Source organism: Dromaius novaehollandiae, chromosome 2 (assembly GCF_036370855.1).
Source record: "Dromaius novaehollandiae isolate bDroNov1 chromosome 2, bDroNov1.hap1, whole genome shotgun sequence".
Lineage (NCBI taxonomy): Eukaryota > Metazoa > Chordata > Aves > Casuariiformes > Dromaiidae > Dromaius > Dromaius novaehollandiae.
In genome coordinates, this window is record NC_088099.1 from 18,230,635 (window position 1) to 18,257,162 (window position 26,528).

The 26,528-nt window shown below is 39.0% G+C and overlaps 1 protein-coding gene across 5 annotated transcripts in view; it reads left to right on the forward strand.

Moving 5' to 3' along the window:
* Positions 1–512: 512 nt before the first annotated feature.
* The window catches only part of MPP7 (MAGUK p55 scaffold protein 7), a 158,658-nt gene continuing 132,642 nt past the window's right edge, over positions 513–26,528 (forward strand). For 2 of the 5 annotated variants that reach the window (XM_064505868.1, XM_064505869.1), the window contains exons 1-2: positions 513–680; positions 5,482–5,557. The gene's annotated coding sequence lies outside the window, so the exon portion shown is untranslated. The remainder of the gene's footprint in view (positions 681–5,481; positions 5,558–26,528) is intronic. The other 3 variants (XM_064505865.1, XM_064505867.1, XM_064505866.1) reach the window with 3 other exon arrangements.

Genomic DNA, 26,528 nt, shown 5'->3' on the forward strand with positions numbered 1-26,528 from the left:
GGGCCCAGGAGGCCGTTACTGAGCCGGGCCCCGGCGGCCGGCTACCCCGGCAGCCGACTGCCCACCGCTTCTAGGTTTGACAGACTCCTCAGAAATCGCGACAGCCTCCATGTCTGTCCCCGACAACCCCCAACAGAGACGACGAGACCCGCGCCGCGAGGCGCTCAGCAGCGCCCCGAGCCAGCGCGCCGCCCCCGCCGGCAACAGCCACAGCCCTCCGCAGCCCCGCCTCCCGCGGCCCGCGCCAAGGCCCCGCCCGCCTGGCGTCACACGACTGCAAGCAGGCGCGACGCAGCTTTCCGCAACGGCCAATCAGCGCTCCGCCTCCGCTACCCTCCCTCTTCTAGCCAATAGAGCGCGAGCCTTCCCTTGGCGTCCGTCCGTGTATGGGAAGGGGACGAGGCGGGGCTGGAGCCGGTCCGCGGCAGGGCGGCCAATCAGGGGGCGGGGCTGAGGAGCGGGCGGCCGGGCTCGCCGCCCCGCCCCCCGCGGAGCCCCGCCCCGAGGGGAGGGGAGGGGCGCGGCGGGCCCGGCCCGGCCCGGCCCAGCCCAGCCCAGCCCGGCGGCGGCGCAGCGCGGCGCGGCGCGGCGCAGGCGATGGGGAGCTGGGGTGCTGCGCTCTGCTCGTAGAGGCAGTCTGGAGCCGCCGCCGCCGCGAGGCCGTGCCGCGCTGGCAGCAGGTACGGGCCGCGGGCCCGGCGCGGGCGGGCGGGGCGGCGGCGACGGCGCCGCACGCGGGGGTCCGCGGGGGGCGGTGCGGCGGCCGCGCGGCCGAGAGCGGGGTGCGCGGCGGCGGGAGCAGCTGGCCGCGGGGCAGGTGCCGGGCGGGCGGGCGGCCGCGGGGAGGGGGCGCAGCGGGGCCCGGGGGGGGCCGCGGGGGCGCCCCCGTGCGCGGGGGGCTCCGGCGGCGGCGCCCCCGGGGCGCGCTCCAAGATGGCACCTGTCCCGCGGGCCGGCGGCTCCGGGCGTCGCCGTGCTCCCGCCGCGCTGCGCCGCGCTGCTCTCGCCTCCCGCCGCTGCTCCCGGCGCCTCGCGGCGGCCGCGTCGCTCCCGCGCGGGGCCGGGGCAGCCGCGGCGGTGCAGCTCGAAACGCGCGGGACGCGGCGCGGCACGCTGGGCGCCTGCTCCAGCGGTTTCTTGCTTTAAAAAAACCTCCGGGGCTGTGGGGAATAGCGGAGGAGCACTGATTTATAAAAAGTCCTGGATGTAACTAAAGCAGTAGGTGACATCAGACTGTGCAGCTGGACTCAAGAGACTTATAAACTTTAATTTATAGGTCGTCAGTACCGTGAGGCATTCTTATGAATTGGCTAAGAATAACTTAATTCATGTGCGAAACCAGCTCTTACTGATTTCTGTCAATGCCTGCATTTAATTCACGTCGGGCAAGTCTTTCTAAATAGCGTTATTAATTTTTCAAATTGCATGTGAAGAGTGTAAATTATGATCACTCCATGCAGAAGCTCGGAAGACCAACAGACCCACCTGCATTCTAATCTTGAGTACTCTGCTCTGAATTCTTATTTAGTCTGTATTTATAACAAAACACCTCTCTACATTTCCATAGTTTTTTTGTTTTGATGACTTAAACAGCTCATCTCATCTTTGCCTCTCATTACCTCTAAATAAAATATAGAATAACTTCAGTGGCAATAGTTTTCAGTGGTTTTATTTTTTTCTGATGAAGACTGAATAGCCTGGATGGCAGTGACCAGCATCTTTTGACCTCATGAAGATCTTTCATACTTAAATTAGGCATTTTTTTTTACAGTTGGATTTTTTAATGAGGTTTAGAGGTCTTATTTTAAATGTACTTAAATCAAAGGTCCCATTTTAATGAGAGCTGCTCATAGGCATAGTTGGGCTTTTTGTTTTGTTAATGGGTATATTTTGTAGTTGTTCGTTTTAAAATGCAGTAATTAACTTTGGTATGAGATATTGTCTTCATCCTTCAGCTGCCTTTTAATGCAGTGATGTGATGTTTAAGTCTTGGCCGTATTTACTGAAAGTTCTTACTTTATTTTAAACTACATTATTCACTTACAAAAGGCTTGCTTTAAACTACATTATTCACTTACAAAAGGCTTGCTTTGTTGACCCTAATTGATATGGATGGTCAAATCTCTAATCTGTCACTTAATTAACTTTAGGATTTGGGTCGATAACACTGTTAGGACTGAGTAAGTCTTTTTGCATTCAGAATGGGTGATTGTAGGTTCTAAAAGCTGCCTTAAAGCAAAAGTTAATTTATGTTTGGGGCTTTAAACTGTCATGTAATGCCAGGGAATGAGTGAAAGGAATTAATCAATATCAACCCTGCCTGTCCTTTCATCAGAATAAAAAGGAGCAAAGCAGTAGCTGGGAAGGTGAGAAGCTAATTTAAATGATGTTGGACTTAGAATAGCTTTGACCTCTAATGTGCACATCTTTATTTACATGTTAGGCTTAAAATTAGATAGAGAAGGTCCAAGGGCTGCAGATTGCTGTCAACTGGCAGAGTGTATCAAGGAAATCTGTGTTTGCTCTGTTCTTATTCTAATAGGTTGCCACTAGCAGCCCCAGTTAGTGGTGGGATCCTGGGTTAGATGGGCCTTTAACTTCAGCTAGTATGATGTTATGTTTAGAACAAAGTGTTTTCTATGTAGTAACATTCAATTTGGAATTTATTTTTATATTAGGCAGGTGTCACAGCAGTAACTGATAAAAATCAATACCAAGAGTAGGTAAAGAAAGATGATAAATATACTGTTAATTTTGATAAATATACTGTTAATTTTGATGCTTATTTGCATTTCTGTTAAAATATTTATAGGACTTCTCAACTTCTGATAGGAAACAGTCACAAGTATATTCTCTGAGTGGCAGTTTCAGTACTTTCCTGAATACCTTGTGGGAGTACTGCGCTTCTCGTGAAGACGTTGTTGGAATCTGCAGGAACTCCCATCTGTTCTTATGATGTCGCAACTTTGCCTATTGCTGAAACTCAAGCCTTGGTTCTGCTTTCCTGTGTTGAATCTATGCTTTTCATGTGGCAAGCACCCAGGCATCCTCAAGCCTCTAATTTCTCTCTAGCATGTGGAAGGGAGCAGAAGGGAACTATGGAAAGTAGTTCAGCAGCATCTTCCCTCTAAACTGCTTCCTCTGCAGCAAGGTTTCCTGTAGAAGCTACTATGATAATAAGTAAAAGTAGGAAAAATTCAATCCTTACTGTTTACAAAATGTCTGTTAGTTGTCTTTTAGAGTATCTCTTTTAAAAAGTTGTGGCAGTGAATTCAGCAAGTTTTACTAGCTAGAGCTAGATGTGTTATGTGTGGGAGTTATGAAAACTTCCCACACAGTTATGCTAATACAGCTTAATTCTAGCCTAGAGTGTATATACTTTTTCTGTCTTCTGGAAAGTTTTCTTCCTAGTTGCTCCTGTTTCTTCTGCATTAATGAAAAGGCATAGTACATGAACTTCTTCTTCCTAATTTTAATTTTATAAGTATAATGATTCATTTATAGTCGTTTTTAGTGGAACATAGGCATTTGCATCATGAGCGATATCGCACTTCATCTAAGATTTGCCTCGCCCTCTATTACTGAAGTACAGACGTAGGGAGCAGGCATTATTTAACATGTTTCAAGTGGCTCTTACGATGCAGCATCCCTGACATCCCTTGGCAGGTAAAACCACTAGCTCTGTCCAGTGTCGTGTTGGTTGCAAGGCGGGTCTGAGAACAGCTCTGATTCTGTGCACTTGTGTATTCTGCAGGGCCCTTTGGACAATTAAATGCGAGGCATCGAGTAAAGTTATCATTGTCCTTGGAAACCACTTTATAAGCAAGGAAATGATAGAAACACTTCTTTGACATGCTCTTTACTTCAGCTAGCAGCCTTGCACATAGCAGAAAAACAGCAGAGAAAAAAATAGCTTATGTCTAAAGACGCACAAAACTTTACTTTGGTGTTCTTGAAGTGTATCTATATGCTTAGCTACCAAACAACACAACTTGAATTTTTCTCTCTCTGGGAGGATAACAAATTCCATGCTTTCTTGAGTGATGGCATTTCAGCAGATTAGTTCTGGGACTCCAAGTTTTGTCCTGAAACTGGTTTAGGGGTCTCCATTATGATTCCCTTAGGAATTGTCTGTGGAATGGACCGCATCTCCCAGTTCTTGGCTCTTGAGAAAAGATGAATTGCGAATGTAAAAATATCTAGGTATCTTCAGTCTCTTGGGAACACGTCTTATTTTTGTGGCCAACCTCTTGTTTTTCTTGTCTTTCTCTTTAGCTCTGAAAGGTAATGTGGGTTTTTTTACATGTTAAATATGATCCCAATATTGTAGTGTTAGTAACTTACATGAATTCACAGGTCAAACTAAAAATCCAGTCTAGACAGAGTTGGACAGTGCCTTCCTAAAGGATATCATAATAGAAGAAAAAAAATTAACCTTGGCAATTGTTTGCTAGTCTAAAAGAACAAAAGTTCAAGCTTTAGCTTGATTTTTAACCCCATGCAGTACAGTCCATGATGTAATAATTCTACCCTGTATTGAGGAGTGCCTGAAATAAATGACTTACATTTACATTTGCAGTAACATCAGTATTTAAAGGTAATCAGGAAAATAATCATTTTAACACTGGAGAAGTTGGACATTGTCACGTGTAGAGTGCTGAAGATGAGGTGAAATACCAACGCTGAAAGAATAGCCATGACTTGACCTTTTCGACTCTGTTTTGACTGTTACATGCTTGCAGTACATGTAACCAGGTTGCCTTGGTTCTGTTCCCAGAGCGCATTCTGTCCTCTGTTACTCCATTTCTGCCCCTGCGGTCTATTGCCAATGGCAGACAACAGGTCTTTTAAGTTGTATAAAGAATAGGCGGTGCGTAATGCCAGGTGGAATGTCGAAAAAGACATCTGCGAAACGTTGGTGTGCTCGGCTAGTAGGGGTTTTGAGGCTGCTGGTGACTCTCCAAAGCAGAGTGATTAACTATAATGAAGCAAAAAAAGAAGCATCTTTTCTACCAGGCTGAAATCAAAAGTGCTTTAAGGATTTTTTTTTTTTTTTTTAGTATGGGCTTTATGCGTAATGAGAAGCTTTCACATGATGATCTGGACCAAATCTTGTTCACATATAAAACGTGGTTATACATACAAGAAGTTTTATGGAGTTTTATCGTTATAAAGACCTATACCAAATCTAGCAGTCATTATTTTAGTTTATTATGGCTTTAAGACCCACTTGTCTAAGACAGGCATGAAGTCAGAACAAACTTGCAAACTAAATTTTTTTTTCCACCCCACACTCCCATTAAAAGTCTCTTTTTCTGACTTCTTATTTTTGTGGGAATTCAAAGAAGAAAGATTGCTGTGTTAACTACATTAAATTTATGCTCTTAATATTTAATATAGAAACATAAAAATACTAAGTATTTCAAACTGTGAACAGAGCAGATGTTGTAGTACTATTAGCCTTTCCTTTCTTTCCTTCAGGTTTGATAGATTCTCAGCTCCACAATCTGGAAAATGCATATCTTAAGTCTGCATTGAAGTAAAGACAGTCATTCAGGTAGGATTACCTTGTGATTACTTTCTTCCCCACAGTTTTCTGATACTGGACTAGTGTGTCATCTGTTTTTCTAAAGTCCTGAACAGCATCTGGATTTGTATGAGAGAATAATTTTATATTATGTTTAGTATTTACTTAATAAAGGTGTCAAACACTTATACCAATATGTGGTTTAAGTATTTTTTTCTTAATTTTGTTGTCTTTTGTTGTCTGATAAAGACAGCCACTGTTTTTTAAGAGTCCAAAATAATTAAATTTTCTCAGGTTACTTCATGATATATGATGGTATAAATTTGGGGAAAATGAGAAAACACACTGTTAAGACAGCCTACTGTATTAATGATGACTGACTACAAAATAAATTGTACTATAAATTACTTTAAAAGCAGAGTACAACTGCTTCAGAGCTACTAATTATGCCTCAGAATTTGGAAATGTCTACATCCATTTATGTAGGGAGCATAGAAAAATCTTTATTGCATTCATAATGTATTGTTTGGTGGACTGAGCTTGGCTTTAGCCAATGAAGCTGTTTGAGAAGGAAGAGTGTAGTTTTGCATACAAAGTGCAGAACTGCTGTTTCATAGACAATATGTCATGGACACTAAAGAAATGGGCTTGACGTTGTTAGTTATAAACAAAGAGCAGAAAATAAATATTTTGCAGATTGAATGTGGCTAAGTCAGAAGCAGCAACTGGCAGATGGAAAGGCTTTTTTTTTTTTTTTTAAATCAGCTGAACTTGCGGATAGAAAACCTCTTTTTGTCACAGTCCAGAAAAACTACAAGAGAACTGATCTAATAAAACAGTCTTAAATTACTTCAGAGGTTTAACAGACATAGTAATAAAGGTTTTAAGTCGTTTAACAAATACACTGATAGAGGTTTTCAGTGAATAGGTGTTCATGAGCAGTTAATTATCTCATTGTAGTCTGGGTCATTTGGAAGGCTGTGAACACAGTCAACGTCTGTATTATGGTTGCGTTATAAGTGAAATGTGTGCATGAAGGGGGGAAGCTGAAGGTGCATCTTCTTGGGGCTAACACTGCTGGAGCAGTGATGGAGACAAGCTGCTGAATGGGCAGTTTATTTTCTTTTTAAAAATACCTGAGGTGAATGGAGGTTGAAGTTTACCGAGTATGTGAAATTTCTGCTCTTGTAGGTCATATCTAAAATGCTTGCTCCTCCCTATGCTCGCCCTCCGGCCAGCCCAGGGCGCAGTTACTGCTGCTCCCGCTATGGCGAACAGCAGCTCTGTGTTAGCAGCATTATCTGCAGCACGCCCTGGCTTCATCGCTATTCTCTCTCACCATCTGTAGCTCCTAGGAACCCTGAAAGGAGGCTTTTGCTAAATCTCTGAAATTCTCTGATTTGATAACCCCTAGTTATCTCCAGTACATGTACAGGAAACCTGTTACCTCTGTCAAGTTAACCTCAGTTCTAGGGTTTACTGTCATATGGGGAAAAGGAACATCCTGCCTGTAACACAGAGGTGGAGTAGGTTCCTTAGTCAAAGTTTGGTTACTGTTCCAAAAGTTTCCTCTAACATATATAATTTTGATACTGTTATGAGATATTTGTTCTTGTGTTGGCAAGTAAGAAACTGAGTTTTGACTGGCCGTGTGTGAAAATGACTGGCAAAAGGCCCTGCAAGCGCTATAGCTCAGCAAATCCGGAACTGCCCTGCTACAGTGCAGTGTGGGGCTCCCTGCTTTGAAAACTTGTTTTGTGTTTGAAATATGATACACACAGTGATTTGGACCACCTTTCAGCAGCCACAAGCGGTTTGAGCCAGGGCGTCAAGATGGCAAACTTCAGGGGATAAAACTTTGAATGTCTGTACTTTGAAGTAAATGCTGAGTGGTGCGTTTGGTCCATCATCTGACTTCTGTGAGAGTCATGTGGCAGGGCTGTGAGACCAGAACAGGTCAGGCAAGACAAGCCTGTTGCTACTCAGGGAAGGCTATCCAGCTTCAAGAAATCTTGATGTTTAAAAAGGAGAGGAAAAGTAATGTGCAGTAGCTGAGTAGTGAGGCTAAGACAGAAGTCAGTCATCAGGCAAACATATTTTTAGGAGGAGTTTAGGGAAGATCTATGTTATCCTTTGCTAGTTGTAGCCATGGCTCTAGACAAATATGGGAAATGAAAATTACTGCTATTTCCCTCTCTTCATTTTTGCTGAAAGATAACCACTTTTAGTGTATGGTATGCATGCTAGCAACAACCAGACTGAAGGAGAAACTGTGGCTGAAAACGGCAAATTTCAGCACTACAACAACTGAGTAAAATATCTTCCTGGGCAACTAGATCTGGAAACTTCTGCTGTGCGTGCCATGAAGGAAAGGATTGGCAAGACAGTAACTGCAGGAAACAGGAGTCAAAGAAGCAGTTTGACAATGGGAGAAGAGTTGAAAATTCCATTGCACTAACTGTGAACAGCTTTCATTTCCTAGAAGCTGTGAAAGCTTTCTAGCACTATGTACAGTATTCAATATGATTTTTATAATTCTTGATTTCCTGATAAATTGCATTTATTCCTTAATAAAGACTACTTAGAGTCATTCTCACCGGGGCTTTTTACTGAACTTGTCCACAAAGATAAATAAAGATTGTTAAATACCTTTACTTAACAGGAAAAAAGTTGGTGGGGGTGAGTGGGAATAGAGGGATGTTGGAAACCAACATGGAAATTTGAGTACAAGGAGGAATCTGTTGCTGGTATGGTTCAAATAATTTAGGTGCAGAAGGATATTGTAACAGAGTTGTAGGACTTTAGTTTTTATTCAGATATCTAGGGGAAAGAAAAAGGGGCAGAGGTAACCAATAAAATTTGTATTTTGGAAAGAAAGAGACCACCACATTCCATACAGTTCAAGAGATGCCCATTAGGAAAGGTTTGCAGACTCCGTAACCTTTGATCCAACTTGGACCTTGGTGATCTAATCATATTTAATAAGCCTTAGAATGTTAAGAAATCTTCAGAAACCTTGCAACGTGCTTATTTTCTTTCCCTATTTAGAAAAGGGTTAGTGAGGATGAGGCAAATCATTACTGGTGGGTTAGTATCACCTCAACTAACTGGAAAAATCAGAGAGAAACATAATGATCAGTATCTGTAATTTGAAGATGGGTAGTCTCACACTTGAACCCAGGAGCTTTTTACCAATGGTTAGCTTCTGAATCAGCAAAACAAAGGCAGTAATAGCATTTTTTGTTTTGTTTTTGTTTTTTTCCCCCTACATGATATGATGGAAGGCAGACAGCATTTGTAACACATTGAACATTTATTTCTATAAATTGCTATGTAGGTGGACAAGCATAATCAATGATGACAGTTGAGTAAATGCCACATTATTAATAGTGAATTTGCATTTTACTTCTCAGACTTTTAGTTTTATCAAATTTTTTTAAGTTCCAGCTAGTGGTTTGGGCTTCCTATGGGTGATGGCAATTAAATTTGAAAGAAAGCAGGAGGTATTCTGGTTGCTTCACTGAAGTACTAAACTTGTTACTTTGCATGCCATTAGCTGACTTCAGGGCATTAAATGCCCCCGCTTAATAAACCCCTTATTCTGTCATCTTTAATGCTTTCATCTAACTTGGATGTAGCATTAATATTTAAAATACATGTATCTGTTAGTTCAGTAGACACATCCATTACTTACTGAAACACTGCAGTTTATTAAAATAAACCTGCTGTCATCACAGGTAAAAGTCTCCAGAATAACATACAGTGCCAGCAGGTGCTTTGTATATTTTCACAGTTGGTCAATTGGAAAGTTGGTATTTCTTTAGAAAAAAAATTGATTTATGAGTGGAGTATTTCCAGATTCCTGAAAGGAAAGCATGCTGTGCACATTAATATTGTTTAATGCTAGTCTAAGACTAACAAATTTAACTAAGGGCAGACTACAGAAATAGAAAAGTACCCATTTAAGTAATTGGACCTTCTATTGCTCTCAGTATGTTTCATATGAGAAGTTCCCAGGCTGCCAGAGCTAACTGAGATTTCTTATATTTGCCCACATTGTAAAGATCTAAATAGTAAATGAAGTTACCCTGAAACAGTTGCTCAAAAAGCCTATCTCAGCTTATTATTATTATTATATCTTGAAGCTAAATATTTGTTGGGCCTGTTTGGTAGCTGTTACAGTTCCTCATCCTTGGGGTGTGAAAATGAGTGTACTTCTTCCAGTATCTGTGGAGGATGTGGTTGGAGCTTGTGGCATCTGTCTGCAGGATTCTCGCATGCTGCTGCTGCTGCTGGCTCCCAGTCTACAAGGAAGATGCCCTCTTTGTGGAGGCTGGATGTATTTGTCCCTTTCCTTGCAGACAACTCCTCTTAATTTGCTGGCTGGTCAAACAAAAATGCTGATTTTCCTTTTCTTTAGATGTGGAATTGAGAGGGCAATAAGGAAGGAGCTAAACTTTTGTGCCCTCCATTTAGTGCTGGCTATGCCATTTATACGCTACTCAATCATACATGAATTTAAAGTATACCATTACCTTCTTCCTCTTTCAAAGAGAGTTTGGTTTTGATTCTGACCTAACAAATGTTAATGTCTCACTGAACAAATGTTAATGTCTCACTGTTGTTGCTGCCTTTGTCTTCTGGGTAATGCAAATGGTGTCTTTTTCCTCTGCATCTCTTTTGCTGGCTTCAAAAAAAAAAAAAAAAAAAAAGAAAGAAACAGGTTTCTAAGAAGTTCTCAGGACACTTTTTAGAGACCTTGAATGTAACATGATGCTGTTCTGAATTAGCAGGCAATGACATGATGTTTATTTTCCAGAACTCATTCTTGAGTAGTATGGTATCCTTCCACTTGAATAAAGAGATGAGTGTTGATATGGGCATTCACAATTGATTCATGATATCACAATTGATAGTCTTGCTTCCTCAACGGAGAGGTGAGAAAATGCCCCTGCCAGAGTGAAAGCCTCATGTTTGGTTACCCTTTGCTATATGTTGTGCTGCCAGTGGTGTACTTTCTTTGCTGGATAGACTGTAATGCAAAAGGTAACCCCAAACCCAGTGTTTGCATTGTTGCAAAGCCACATACAAAGTTAGAAACTAAAAGTTACAAATACATGGGAAGCTACAAATTTCCTCTTATTTGTAATTAGAATTTTTTCTGAAGGGTTGTATTTTGTTTCTAAGCTGGCTCTCTTATGGGCACATTAATTATTATATATAAAATTATTTTATAGTGTATATGTTCACATACAAGACAGCCCTCATTGTAAGGAGACTAGATTTGTGTGTGTGTGCATGTGTGTACTACTGTTTCTAAGAGGAGAAGAGATTGACCTTGAACATTAAATAGTTGTTGCAGCAACCCTCTCTTACTAATGAGTTTTCCCTCCATCTGACAGTGAAAGCTTTCTTGGGCCAATGGAAAAAAAAAAAACCCAAAAAGAATGAGGTGAAGAAAGGAACATGTCAGGTGCTCACTTTTTCTTTTAATAGAATCAGCATGTTTCAGGGAAAATTCTTCCTGAACTTCTGCTGGAAGGGGATAGTTAGTGATACTGTACTCTTGGAAAAAGTAGTACAGTTAATCTAATCTACTGGATTTTACAAGAATCTTGTAGCTAGAAGAGGTGTGGTAAAAACATTAAATAAATACTTTTTTTCTGAAGAATCAAGAGCTGAGATATTCTGGTCTCCAAGTAAGAAACTGGATGCAGCCTAGCATTTGAATTCTGGTTATGAATTAATGTCACAGTGTCGCTGTCTAGTTCAGTGGTACCCAGTCAGGTGAGTTGTCTTGGGCATAACGTTCTGCTTTTCTTTTTCTATGTCAGGCAGTACTGAAGACAGACTAGAATGGCCAGGCTGGCTTGGCCTTTACCTTATAATGGTTTCTGGCTTGATGCCGAGATCCTGCCTCCATGCAGCTCAACCAAGCTGTATTCTGACAGTCATAATCGGGCAGATTTCTTTCTCTATTGCTTATGTCTCATCAGAGTGTCAGTGATTTGACATTTTGTCGTGGGAGTCTTCAGCTTATGACTTGGCATGTGGTTGTACCAGCTGCCAGAATGACCTATGTAGGTCTGTGAACTTGGAATTAAATATAAATGAAGAAGGGGAAAAATAAACTTGCTAATAAAAACTGTAAGTTTCTGTGACTCACTTTTTCAGCCTGAGACTTGGGATAAACAACTACACTTGAAATCCATCATTTGTTTACATGAGTCTCCCCAGGCATGTTTCAAAGATAATATTTCGAAAAGGGACAATAATATACTAAAAAAAAAACACCTTGCCACTTTAGACACGGGATTCCTTTGCTGTAGTTGAACTGGCATAGAGAAATCATTCAGGCTGTCTGGAAAGTGGCCAGGAGCAAGCATGGGATAGCAATAAGAATGTCTGGGAGGGAATTCTGTAGACTGTCTGCGGGGACAGCTTGGAAGAAGCAGAAGAGAGAAAGTGAGTGCTTTTGAGATGGTACTCTTACTGTCTAGATGTTTTCAGAGTGATATAAATTAGTTTTGTATAGACAGCTTTTCCTGTTGCATGCTTTGCAGTGCTTACATGTTCAATTTGCCTGTTACATGTTCAAATTCAATTTGCCTGTTTTCTAATGTTTATCTTAAGGTAAAGACTTTTGTGGTATAAAATATTCTTTCTCACTTTGTTACAGTTTAACATAAGTTTTTGCAGAAGTGAATTGTACTTCAAACAATCTGTGCACTTGCAGTTTTACAACATTTAGAGGAATCAAAACTTCTGGCTCAAGTAGATTTCATCCTGCATTTTAGCTATTATTGGGTCAGACTGCTGAATGTCAAAATTTAGATGTCAGAATGCATGCATACTCTGTCGTCGTAGTTTTGTCACTCGTTATGTAATCCTATAGCTAAATAGTCAAAACAGTACGAACTATGTAGATCTGAACTTTGTCTTACTAGTACCTTATATATCCCTTTTCTGTATGTGATAGAAATACAGCTAAAGTTGGGATCAGTAATCCCAGTTCCTGGTACTAGAGAGATCAGTTCATGGGTTAAGAGGAGACTGTTACCTAGGCCAAGGAGCATAAATCCGTTTGTCACTTTCAGAAGAAAAATGATCGGAGGCTGGAGGTGGAGCTGCAGGAAGGATTTGGAAGCAGTCATTTGAGCTCTGCATCTGTTGCTAAGGACCAACTTACTGAGATTAGTAGGGTAGGTCAAGTAAAATATGCCCTCTTATGTTTAGTCGACCTAGTGAGGAGTCCTTGGTAGTATCTTCTTTCAGAATACTTTTTTTAAACTTGTCTGAATTATACAGTCATATGTCTAGAATAAATTTTAAATCAGATCTCCAGGCTTTAACAGTGAGTAAAAATGTATGCTATTTTGATGACAAGTTTAAAAAAGCAATGGTATTCTAATATAAGCAGACATACTAAAATGGCATGAGAATGCTGTGCTGTGATATAAACTAACTCGGAATAGATTGTAATGCTGTCTTGCAGCTACTGCGTTGTGTGCTTCACTAAGACAATAAGCCTAAGAAAATACAGTTTGAGATTATTTTATGTTAACTTACTGCTCAGGTACAAATTTTATTCTTGTTCTGCAAAACTTTTCCATGTATCTAGACACAGTGATTTAGCAAGGGATAGGGAGAGAGGAAATCAGCTGTGAAAAGGATTTTACCTTTGATTTGTAAAATTCAAGTGAAATTGTGTGCTAATTAAGAAAAAAATCTATATTGTAGGTGTCCTGCTGAGAATATGAGAGTTGTCATACTCTCTTCAGAAGTGACCAGTGGAGGATATTTAGGAAAAGAGAGTAAGAAATTGCTGAAAAACAGCTTTTGTCCTGGTATAGCAGCCTGGCTGTTGATGATGACTGATGTAAAAGCTTTGTCTCAGAAAGGCTGTATCTGGGCATTCTGTTCAGTAGCCATCAAAGAACCTGTTCCTTAAATGTGCCTTGAGTACTTCTTTGAACCATTTGGTTTTGGCTTTTGCAACTTCATCAGGTGTTGAATAGAAAAATATTTCCTATAGTTTGCTCTTGTATCTTCTGCCAGCTAATTTCATTGAGTGCCCCTAGCTTGTGTTTTATGAGAAATAGTGAACAGTTGTGTTGGGTTTGCCTTCTGCGTGTGATTCCAGATGGTATAAATCTCTCTCATACTCTCCCCTCTTCTACTATTCACTCAATCGTTGCTTTTCAATAGGTAGCATTTAGAAGGAGAACAGTAGGAGAGATGATGTGATGAGCGACTTTGTGAGTAAGCAGATGGAGTTTATCAGCCAAAAATATTTTGCAATTTGTCTTCAACCTCAAATAGATGGTAGTAATAAAGGTAGTAATATGGAAACCCCATGCAAGGCCAGTAACTGATAGGCTAAAACACAGTCTCTAAGCCTGAAAGACTTGCAGGTGGAGGCAATATCCTTTATTAGGACAGCTAGTATACTTCATTGTGTACCTATGTAGATCTGGAAGACTGCTCTTTCAGCTCTACTGCTTAGTGTAATAGAATATATTATCTCTATGGATGTATCTTCGTACCAGTTGTCTTAGACCATCATGGTTGCAGCAATTTTCTTGGTTAATCTTCTCTTTATCTTGGTTAATTTGCCCACTTGGTTAAGTGGAAAAAGTCACTATTTGGAGCTTTCAGTAGCAAAGCAGCTGACAGCTAGTTTTTAATCATTGTGCTTGAGCTGAACGTAGTTATGACTGTAGCAAATAAAGGCACTGTTGAATGTGTTGGGTGTAATATTGTTTCAGGTAAGATGATCTGCTGCGTGCATACAGTATAACAGGGGTGCAGATGACAGTCCTTCTTAGTTGCATGGAGACCAACTAAGCTGAGCCCTTTCAGATTTGGGAGTGGATACTGAATGAGGTGTGCTTTGTGCATCTCTTTTTTGCAGAGGGAGCAAATTTCTACTATGAAATTATGAAAAATGAGATTGTAAGTCAGAGAGAATTTTTGAAGAGATACTCTGTAAGGTTTTTTCATGGCAAAGTCTGTGTTCTGCTGTGATTTTAATACCCGTTCCTGCTTTCTCTAGTATGATTATTTTTTGGTATCGCCTGACCGATGGTTATATCTTAGAGTTGTATCTGAATGATGTTTGTTTGAATGAGGAACAGGAAAGGACCTCTGTATTCATCAAGTTTATTTTCATGCATTTGCAGGCTTTATGTAATGCAGTCATAGACATATGAAGCTCTGTCTTAAAAGCAGTTGAGCCTTTTCCTCCCATTACTTCAATTAGAAGCCTGTTGCAAAACTAAGTTGTCCTAAACATGAGGGACCTTCCTGTAATATGTAGCATAAATTTATTCATCATCAGCTGGTAATAACCAGTCCTTGTGCCAAGATTGTCCTTTTAAGTAGTTGTTGTTCTTTGATAATTATCTCTGTGTGTTTATATACAGCCCTTGCTTTTTTATTCAGCTTTATTTTTGCTAGGCAAAAGCCAACTTCTTGTAGTCTCCCTTCAGTTCTGTTGTTGAAATGTGGAGCAAAATGAAGGCATTGGTACTCTGTGACTTTTCAGCTTTCACATAGCAGGTTTTTCCAGTTCCTTGGGAAGGGTGTGTCTTATTCTTTGTACTACTGCTGATAAAAGAAGGGAATAGCAGCTTCCTTGTTATTGCAGTGTACTAATAGAAACATGAAAATTTTGTATTTTAAAATTTATTCTCTGGCCGTTGCCTTAGAGCGGAGAAAGAGAAATTCAAAGAGTAGGGACTCAGTGTATATACTCTAATTTAGGAATGTAGACAATCCTATGAGAGTGTTTAATGCAGGCAGATGTTTGATTGTCTCAAGAGCATGAGTTTCACTTGGGTTTTTTTTGTGTTTTCCTCGGGCAGTGTTTGGATCAGTATTCTGTGGCTGATCTGTGCCCAAATTCTTTGTGCATTTTTAATGAGTTACTGCAAAAATCTGTGATCAAAGATAAGTCAGACCTATTACATAAGATCTGAAAACTGGAATTGTGTTTAAATATTTTTCTGACTAATATTTATTAGACACTTGATACTTTTAAGGCTTTTGATAAATTGAAGTGCTGTGTGTAGATTTATATTCTTAAGATATTAATGAAAGATGTAAAATGAGGATACATTTTGCAGGATTTAACTACGTAAAAAATTTAAAAATGAATTTGAAAAAGCTTCAGTAGGAAAACCAGACCTGCTCTCCTCTCATTTAGAATCTTAAACACTGATGTGTTGGAAAACAACAATTAACACTTTAAAATGCTGTGGAATGGTTTCTATCCCAGGTTTAACAAAGAACTTAAACCTTATAGTGTTCAACACTGCAGCTCATAAAGATTAGGCCCTTGGCTAAGAAAGTATGGAGTAGGGCATCTAAGGGCCATATGCTGGTGAGATTTAGATTTCTCAGCTGGGATTTGAAACCATTACAGTGGAGTGCTAGTTCAGTGAAGCTAGTCAGTAAGAAACAAGGGTATACTTTAAACATTCATGTAACACTTACATTAATTGGGAATTAAATTCTGAACCGCTTTCTGCAGTTTTCTTTCAAGAAGGTGCCTGGGATACCTACCTTGTATGTACTAGATAAGCAGTTAATTAGCTCATTTGCCCAAGAAGTGAGTGGCCTTGATTCTATGTCCCTCTCAATGTGAGGGAGCTCAAGCCTGTATTTTCCTGTCCTTACAAGAGGGCTGTCAGCCAGTCTTTCATGCTTAGATGTGATCGGACCACCAGACTGCAGATTCAGACTTTTTGCTGCCTTGGATCTGTAAACTTGCATTGCTGGCTGCGCTATGGTGAACTTCAACAGGAAGGATGGAGCAGTCCCGTGCAAAGTACCCCATCGCCCAGCGATTTTGGTATTCCTTGGGAATGTGTATTCAATCCTTCGCTTTCTATTCCATTGCACTTGAAGGTTGAGTAGACCTGAACAACACCTGAATGTTTTAAATGTTACTTGATACAGGAAAACAAAAAGGAATTCATCAACTATTTTGATGAAAAAAAAAAAAGTTTTCTTTATGGCAGGCTGTAATGGGAAGCCCAACTATGAAGCTACTTCCAAAGTTAAAGGAATGTTTTCCTTTTCTGTTCCTAAGTGGTGGCATAATACTTTTGTGAAAAATTCCTTCTCTTTGCAAATAAAGAAAGGAAGATTACAGAAAAGGAGAGATCTTAGAAGGGGCTGACCTCGCTGGGAAACTTACTGGTTGTTGAACTTCCAAACTTCCAAAGCGCTGACTTTCAAAAATGAGCTTATTAGGCGTGTTTTCATGTATATGTATCTCCATGTCACTATCTCTCTGTGTGATAACCTTCAAAAGTTGTGCTGCCATCTGGGCAGAGTTGTAAAAGAATGAAATTTAGTCAACTTTGGTTCTCAATGTCTTAAATCTTAACTCACCTTGAAAATGATAAAAATTGTTAACAATTTATTCAGTAAAACCATGCAAATAATCTTGTTAACTGTTGTTAACTGTGATCTGCTAAATCTTATGGACTCCTCAGTGTGAAACATGTTCCTTTTTTCATAACATGTGAATGATTTCTGTAGATATACTATTCCTGCATGCTAGGAAACAAGTATTGTGATGTGGGCAAAATATGCCTTGGCTTTTTGTGACATGAAGTGTGCACATAAACGTGATTGAATTATCCTTTCTTATTGGAAAAAGATGGTGTGTCACGTCTTAAATGGTTTATATCAGTCAGGTGTTAACAGAAGGATGTAAACTGAAAGAGGCAGAATACATGGGTTTGATATGTGCCAAAGTTATTAATAATTTTGCAGCTCTGAGAGAGAGTGGCACCTGTTCAGTTAACCTGATTGTTAGAATCTGTGTATTTAGTATGCTACAATAGGATGTATTCATTTCTCCTGTTAATGGCAGTATATAAAGGAAATACAGTGTGATGATGAAAAATATTTTGAACACCAGTATGATTGTGCCCTTGTGAGGCTGGCTGTGAAGTTGAAGAAAAACGTGTGTGTGGAGGGCCATTGTGTGATTGTTTTTTGTACCATATATTGTCTAGAGTGTGAAGTAAGTGCAGTCCATACATCTGACCTGCAAGACTTCTTACCTTAAAATGGTTTAGTTTTCATAGTTGGCACAGTTCACTGCAAGGAGCACGTGTTCAGTATCTTAGATACCTCAACACATTAGCTTCTGCCAATTTTCACTCATGTTTCCAAATGTAATATTATGCTTATGTCCTATCCTTTCTTTGGCACTGAACTCTAACAGCACCTGTTAATGTTAAGGGTGAATGAAGTTACTGTAATGTTGAGGATAAAGAGGTTTTGATGAAAGAAAATTGGATTTGAGGTTTAGTTTCCTGCCTAATTATATATTTCAAGTGGAGGTGTTCTGCTTCAGTTTTATTTAGAAATCAAAAAGCATTATTAAATTGTTAACACTTGCCATTTTACTAAAAATCTTCTTCCATGCGCTGATGTTTACTGATACTCAGTTCAAGCCCGCATAAGTAATAACCTAAAAAAACTGGGATGTCACCATTTCACTGGGAGATGAGTGCTTTTTCTGGAAGCTTGTAATTCTTCTCTATGCTGGCTGATTCTCCTTTGCATTTAAATCAGCATTTACAGAGTTTTGTGGCTCATCGGTATTCTTCTTCAGTTTGACAGCTGAAAGAGAGCAGCCATAAGTATGAACATTAGGTTAAGGCTTACATTGCATGGTCAACAATCAGTTGTTCCATTACTGTACAGTAGAAAAGTAAAGCAAAGGCTTCTTGCTCCTTCAGCTGGTGAACATTACTGAGTTTACTGCTTTTGAGCAGTATTGAAACAACTAAAAGCAGTGAACTTCTCTGTTCTGTAAGTGTTACTGCTATGAGCAATGTAAGGTGACTTGATATGTATGCATTACGGTTTTTCTGTCCAGTATCCTAGCTGTCTTTTCAGAATGTAGTTTCAAAGTGTTTTCTTTGACATCTAAGAAAATCTGGAAGAAAATTCTGTTCTGGACAATTAAGCTGTATAGAGCTAAAAAGCAGCTGGAATTTTCTGAAGACAAAATATGAAGAGAAAAAGATAAAAAACTGTAATTGTCTAAGCACTGCTTCATATCTAATAGGAAGAAAGAGGTAGCGATTGAAGGGAGTGATGATAGTACCCTTATTAGGATGTAGGCAAGGAAATGACTGGGAAGAGGAATCCTCTCTATTGCTGCTCATAAAAAATGTTGAAGGGGAAATGAACAGCGTGCAGCCCTTTGATGGAAAAGGAGCGGTAGCTGGTTGTCAAGGCCCAAGAGGTCCAAAGAGATCATAAAGGAGTTTGGCAGTGTTTACCTTGCACTGAGAAATTTAACAGGACAGATTTTCGAATAGTAAAAATGGGGAGGGAGCTGTCTGGGGAGAACTGACACATAGGGAAGTTAAGTTCCTTAATATGACGGTTCCAATACCTTCATTTCTTAATAACTATACTGAAAATCACTAGAAGCTGTTGGAAAAGGATTAGGAGAACCAGTGATTTTAGTTGAAGGACACTGTGTTAGAAGTTCTTGTGGATGTGTGTTGCTTTCACTGAAATTAATAGAGTAGGGGAAACCTGTCTGTCCCAAATTTCATTTGACAGTACAAGTATCCTTCTTGTCTCCATAGAAAAGCAAGCTTACTTCAGTTCATGAATTACTTGTGCCTGGTATGCTGTTCAAATGTCAGTCCTAACTTATAAGCTACAGAGGTATCCTCCCCAGTAAATCATTAACTGAAAGTAACACAGCACTAGGATTTTTTGGAAAATTGAAATGGGTCATTATAAACAGATACTATTTTAAGGCTATTTTAGAGGGAAGGCTTCTTCTTTCTATTTTTTCAGTTGTTCAGTCACTAGAGACATAGAAAATAACTATATTAGAGTAGTTGATCTGTTGGGGTACAGAAAGAGTAAGAAGGTAATTCATTCTAATTTAATCTGAGGGAAGGAAATAGAAAGCCTTGCTTTCTATTAGCCTTTCTGTTGGGTTCAGTGAAAAGCCAAAAAAAAAAAAAAAAAAAGAATATTAATAATCTTTTATTAAATCTTGTACACAAAGATCAGTTTGATTTAGAAAGTCTGGATGATTTATGCCCTTTTTTCCTCAATCACCACTAACACTTGCACCTTTTTCTATAGATTTTGCATGCAGACTGTGGAAATAGATTTGCTCAAGATCACTTTTGCTGCATTTTCATCTTGCTTAAAATTAATTTTTCTAATGTACAGTCACTAATCAAAACTGTGATTATGTCAATTACAAAAACATACAAGTAAATTTTCATTGCCTGCAATGTATGAACATGAATTACAAAGTTTTAAAAGAATAGTAATATTGGTCAAATTTCAATGGAAAGCAAATTTTAAGAGTATCTTCTGTTTAATACATTTTATCTCCTTTATGTAAGATGTATTCTTATCTGTGTAGGAAATAATGAAATGGAAATGTCATCTGGGTTCTGAGGAGACCCACCGAGTATGAGAAAAAGATGTATATTGTTTTATATCACTTATATGAGACAAAGTGACTTATTAGTTTTCAAATAAATTATTTGAAACTGTTAACTTATAGTTGTTAAAAAGCATGTTACTTGTTTTCTTGAATAATATAGCTCATGCCATAATTTCGTCACTGTTTCTGAAATTCCTCCTATATCTTTTCTTGATTTGCTGTGAATGATGCCATTATTCTATCTGCGACTTGAGCTGTAAACCGGAAGATATTTTCCAAATTCAGCATCATGTCAAAGCTATATTTAAGTCTTAGTCATTTCAAATCCCATAATAATAGCTATAAGATATACTTCTTCTTACACATCTAAATACTGAAAATATTTTGGATCCCATAATCTCATTTGTCCGCTATTGTAGCATTCATCTCTCTTCTTGTAATATATGGCACGTAGTCTTGCTTATATCTGCAACATAATTCGTCTGCAAAGATTTTCCTAGGCTGTTGCTTTGAATGTGCCATTCTTCTCTCTTCTTCTGCAGGATTCCTCTCTTTTCTTGCAACATGTACAGCTACCTGACCTCCCTTTGAAGTCCTTTCTTTGTCTGCTCCCATTCTGCCTGTCATTAACTCACTACTGATATGTTGTGGACCAGCTCCAATCAGCCCTTAATGCCTGCCTTTAGATCTTCATCTGAATATTTTCAAGCTTTCTCTCATGCTGCCCTGAGGGCAATGCTTCCAAAAAATAAGTAAAATGAGATAGTCCTTCTTAAAACTTTTTTCTGTTTCTACATGTCAAAAACTTGATGAAGGCAAGGCAGCCGGTGTTTGGAGACCAGAAGGCAGGCGTGATTCTGATTAACAACAGTGTGCACATGTTGCACAGTGGAGAACTAAGAGATGATCTCTGTGTCTCTCCAGAGCATCTGTTTTGTATGGCAGTCCCGAAAGCACCTTGCATAGGTGGACGGTTGCTCTATAAGCACGCTGAGAGCACATGGGTATTTTGAATTGCAAGTAATGTTGCACAGTAATTTTTAGGGTAGGTACCTTAATTTGGCAGTTCCAGTTAAAACTGTCCTTCAAAGGTGGGCAGAACATCGTTTGTTCTGGGGTATGTGTTTGTTCTGCGCTTGAAGTTTGATCTTTATCACAGGTAAAACTCTGAAGGAGCTACCTTAAAACTGCTGACCAAATGCACGGGTTTTTTTGCAGCATGTTCATTAAGTATTCTATCCAAACCTCGCCCAGTCCAAATCTTTCATAGTCAAGGGATCTGCAGTCACAGCTTGCACTGTTATAGTTACAGGTGCTAAGTGATTAAGAATCTGAATGTTTTCTTAGGCAGAAAATAACTAGCTGAGCAATACAAATCCCAAATCTAAATTAAACTGCTGTTTTCAAATAGTCTAATTGGTCAGGTATGGAGAAAATAAGTGAAGGTACCATCTTACTAGTAAGTAAGGTTATGTAAGGTCCAAGAAACATAACATGAACCTAAATGAGGAATTTTCCAATCTATTTTCTGTTATGCAAATAATTAGCTGATTCTTAATTCTTTTTAGTATGCATATACTTAATGTACGGAAGAACTGGTCACAAATTTAACATAGGTAAATGTGTAGGATAGATGAAAGAAGTTGTATCTAGAAAAAGATTTAAAAAAATCACATTTCTATGCCTCTATAAATATACTTGCAATGATGAGACATTCCAGTTCAACCCCCAAAAATGGATACAAGTGCATATGCAGACTGCTGTTTGCATCATGATGTCAGTGTATTAATAGAATTCAAAGCAAACAAGGCAAACTTAATTTGCCAAGTTCCAGTGCATAGTTGTATTCAGCTTCCTATTAAGTAATTGTATATGGCATTCTTCGCTTTAATGAGCACTCTTCAGAGTAATCCTTTCTCTCTTGTTTTTCTCTCTTTCCATTAGACATTTACTGTCTTAAATGTGTTTCTTAGTACCTTCATCAATATTGTATTTATTTCTAGATCAGCTAAGATGTGTTTGTAATCTGTAACTTTTTGTAATGACTAGCTTAAGGAGGTGTTGAATATTATGTGATGGAGAGCTATGTTTTTTGTGTATGTGCTTATTAACATGTTTTTTGCTCAAAGGGAAAAATGTTCTTCCACAGAAGCATCTTACAGGATGTATCAAATGGTAACTGTACTGTTTCAGGTTACTTAGAAAGATATTAGGTTGGTCAGAACTTCATTTGTTTCCAAATAACGATTTGCTTGATATGAAATGGATAAAAAGTGCTCTAGAAAGACGGCTTGTTGTAATAAATGATCTTGGATGTTGCCATCTAGAGTTTTCACAAGCTGTAGGTAAAGCTCTAGCATCATTTGCTGTATTAGACAGGAGATATGCCAGGGAAAACACAACTTCTACATCTGTATTTAAACTTTATATCAAAATATTATTTTATTGTATGTTTATTTCACAGCTGATGACTGATTGTGACAACTTGAATGTTATTATTCACATGGCAGAGCTGTGCTTATAGTGATTACTTTCATATGTAGGTTGGAGTTATTGCTCTTGGCACCATTATATCATTTCTCATCTTGCTGTAAGTGGTTTTGCTTCACTTTTGTCTGGGATAAGCCATAGGAGAATTTTGTGTATATGCATGTGTATTTAGCTTTCCAAACACTGATTTCATTTAACTTATGTTAACATCAAAGCATATTTTTGAATCGCACTATGAATAAAAGGGTGGAAAATGTAAACCTGACCTCCTTTTGCTGTTTCTGTGACAAGAAATAGCTTTGTTCTAAAAAATAATGACAAATTATGGACCAGGAGGAGTAACTGCAGTAGGGTGATGAGGTTGTGGATTCTTTTCTTTTCCCAATGAAGAAAGACAAATGAGATATAGCATCTTGTAATCAAAACTGGAGCGTGCGTCTGTTCTCTCACCCAGTGCAAGTCATATGATGTGATGTGTGTTGAACTTTGCAACCCAGTTTTTTTGTAGGGGCAGGGTTGGGCCCTGACTCCCACTTGCTTGCTGTAATGCTGGGAAGTTCTCAGGCTTCTATATATAGAGAAAGGTACAGGGAAAAATCCACAGGCTGTTTCTAAAATCTCATGCAAAATAGTATTCTCCACCCCATTTTTGTGAATGCTGGGACATCTGCTTCTTTTCTGAGATTGACTGAACTCTCCTGGGGTATTTAGCCAGTGTAAATGAAATGAAAATTCCTCTCCTGCTCTCCTCCTCTCCAATAGGATGGAGTAGGTTTAGAAGAGAACCATAATAAGGAACATCAGAGAGATGGAATGGCTTCCCTGTTTAAAAAAAAAAAAAAGAAAGAAAAAAGAAAAAGAGTAAATAAATTAATTCTTGTTTGGAAAAGAGGTGTTTGAAGGAAGACACACAAGAGAATTATAAATGGTGGGAGGAACTTAACAGGAAATTATTCACTATTTATTAGAACTTGAGAGCATCGAACAAAATGGTTGGGGAATAAGTTTCAAACAAAAAGAAGTGCTTTACACGTCGCATGAATTTTAGAACTTACTTTCACAAGTTATTGTGAAGAGTCAAGACTAAAAACGGGCTTAACAAAGAATTTGACAAATCTGCAGCTATTACATGTGATAGTCCAGAGTCCGTCTTTGTCTCAGATAGATGCTGCGGTGCTTGTTGCTGGAAGTTGTGGCATAATGGATAGCAGACAGGTTTTCCTTGCTTTATTGTTAATGTGCCTTAAGCATTTTCCCCTGGCATTAGGCATCCTACTCCTGAAGATAGGATTCTGGACTAGCTGGACCTTTAGTCTGACTTAGTATTAAAGGTCTGTGGGTTTTTTTAATTATTCTTTTTATGTACCTGTGTGAGTAGGCAGGAGAGCAGGAAAGTAGTGTCAGGCCTTTACTAGCAATGGAGGAACATGCGTTAGTGGTCTGGGTCATCAAACAGGTTTTAGAGTGCCAATGTCTTTATTTTATGTTGAGGACACAAAGCTAGCTTTCAGGTTGTATGTGATTCACAGGCAGATCAGAAAAGAGCAAAACACAAAAGCAGAATAGTAATAGCATTAAAAATACATTCTGGGTTGATAGAAACAGGTGGCCTAATATAAGTTCTAAATGTCTTTAAATTTATATTAAATTAGAAGTCAAATACCTTCCCAGGTATTTTACTTCTCTTAACCTCCTATTCCGTAAAGTCATCACAAAAAGGTCTTGTAGGAGCAATTGAGATCAGGAACATTTTTACAGCCGAGTGTAATTTAACATGAAAAAGACCTGTCTTAACTCTGGGTACTAATTTTTCCTGATGAAACCTAGGAGGCCGCACTATACCCGCAGGGTAGTTAAGAGGTTTTGATTAGCCTCCCTCCTTTACAGATCCTGTGTTGTGGATTTGCACTGGCAAGTTCAGAGGAAAGGCTATTACCTGTTGTTTCACTGGTCGTGTTTCAGATGTGGCGGTGACTACTGAGTGCTGTCTAAACTGACAGCGTGGGCATTTTACATTCACTACAATAGTATTTAGAATAGTTCTTGTTATAAGTAGATCTCATTTCTTCAGGACAATTATACCGCTACTGATTTGTGACAAATGAACTTCTTGTGAATGCCAGTTGAGTGTTTTCATACGATCAAATACAACTATGCAGATGAAAATGTTTAGAAAGTGTGGAGGAGTTTGGTGCAATAAATGGGTAAGGTGTACCTGCTAAGGTCTGAGCAGCCTAACATTTTGTCATGCTTCTATAAACTGTTAAAAACTTTGTGTGATTACTTGAATTACATGAAATACATAAAGACTGGGACAGCTTTTTCTAGGATACTAAGGAAAATTATAGTTTCCAAAATACTGGAATGTGCCTATGTATTAAAGACAAACCAAGCCAAGGAGGTTTTTTAATGGTTGACATAAAAGAGGGAAGGAAAAAGCGAGGGTACAGAGAAACCTTTTAAATAATGAGTAATTGGATCTATTTTATATGAGTGATTGTTCAGTGTGAAAAGAATATCTGTTTTTGAGGGTACTTGAGACTGTCCTGCAACAAAGCATGGTGTTGACAGAAAATCCAGGGTTTTTTTTGAGTAGCCTATGCTCAGTGCAAATGTAGGAATCCTTTTTGCAGCTGGATTGTGAACGTCCTGTTTCTGCAGAGGGATTGTTTTAGTGGGGAGATAGTTGATTCAGAATAATGCAGCCATGAATACTGGCTTCAGTTCTGCTTACCTTCTACTGTGTCTTCAAACTGAAATAAAAAATGCAGTGGAGTATATGAATATAGTTCAAGGAAGCAGCAGAAAGCAAAAAGGCTTGTAGTGATTCTGTTTGTGTCAGACATTTTCTAGAGATTGGCAAATATAATTCTTTTTTTCTTGGGCAAAATGGCAAGAGATTTGTACGTTCTCATTGTGACTTTAGAGAACATATTCATTTGCTCCATCCTAAAAAGAAAAACTAAAAACAGGGAGCACAGGAAAAAAAGCAATACACAATAATAATACAATTATTTTGGGAATTTTTTGGGAGTGGATTTATAAAGTTCTCTATCCCATGTTTATATAGGTGGTCTGATCCCATCTTTGGGTGATCCGATCTCTCTACTTATGAAACTAGAAGTATTGCTTATTTTTTCATTGTTCACTTTGAAAACATTTCCAGAAGGTGGATAATTTCCCTCTTCTCAGAGAGGCTGACAATTTTTTTTTACTTCACGTGAACAAACGAGTGGGAACCAAAGTGTTTTCATGGACATCTTTAAAGCCAGGAGTGAACAAGTATCTTTCCTTTTTACAGGATCTGGAGTTCTGCTGTCAGGTATCTATATTTGGAAACTTTGCTGTGTGATTCTTTGGGGGTTTCCTCAAAGTCCTTCAATTTGTGTAGGGGGTTACAGTAGGATTGCTCAAGAAAGGCTCAGCTTCTTGGTATTAGTGTTAAATAATGCATAATTTGTTACAAAATCCCTTTTTTTTGAATAAAATAGCTTTTGAAATAATAGCATAGAGCTCTGAAATACATGCAGGTTCTTAATATTTTCTTACATGGTGTTTCCTTCAATGTGTAAATCCTGTGTTGCTCCCTCAGGCCATCATTAACTTGTTTGTGTATTTGGATTAACTAACTTGGCTTCCTCCCAGTGCCCTACTACAGATTAATAGGACAGCAAGTTTCACCTTGCTTTTTTGGTCCTTTCATAACTTTACATGTGACTTTTCCTTTTACTAGTTATTCATGACTTCTTTTTCTGATATGGTCTTTTAAGGGCGACATGCAATTTTTTGCAAGTTGGGAGAACATTGTGTACTAAGAAATAAGATGGCACATTTAGAGCATATAAACAAACCTGGATACAGTTCTTCACTTGCCTCTTGCCCTGCCTCCAGTGTTAGACTGATTTGTGTAGTCTCTGTTCTTCTTTTTGATTGTTGAGTTCAACAGTCCTACCAAAAATTGGAAATAAAGAGAAGATACCATTTTTTCCCTGTAAGTTTCAATTTGCAAAGATTCACTTTTTCACTACAAGGAGAGCAGAGCGGACTGGGAGATGG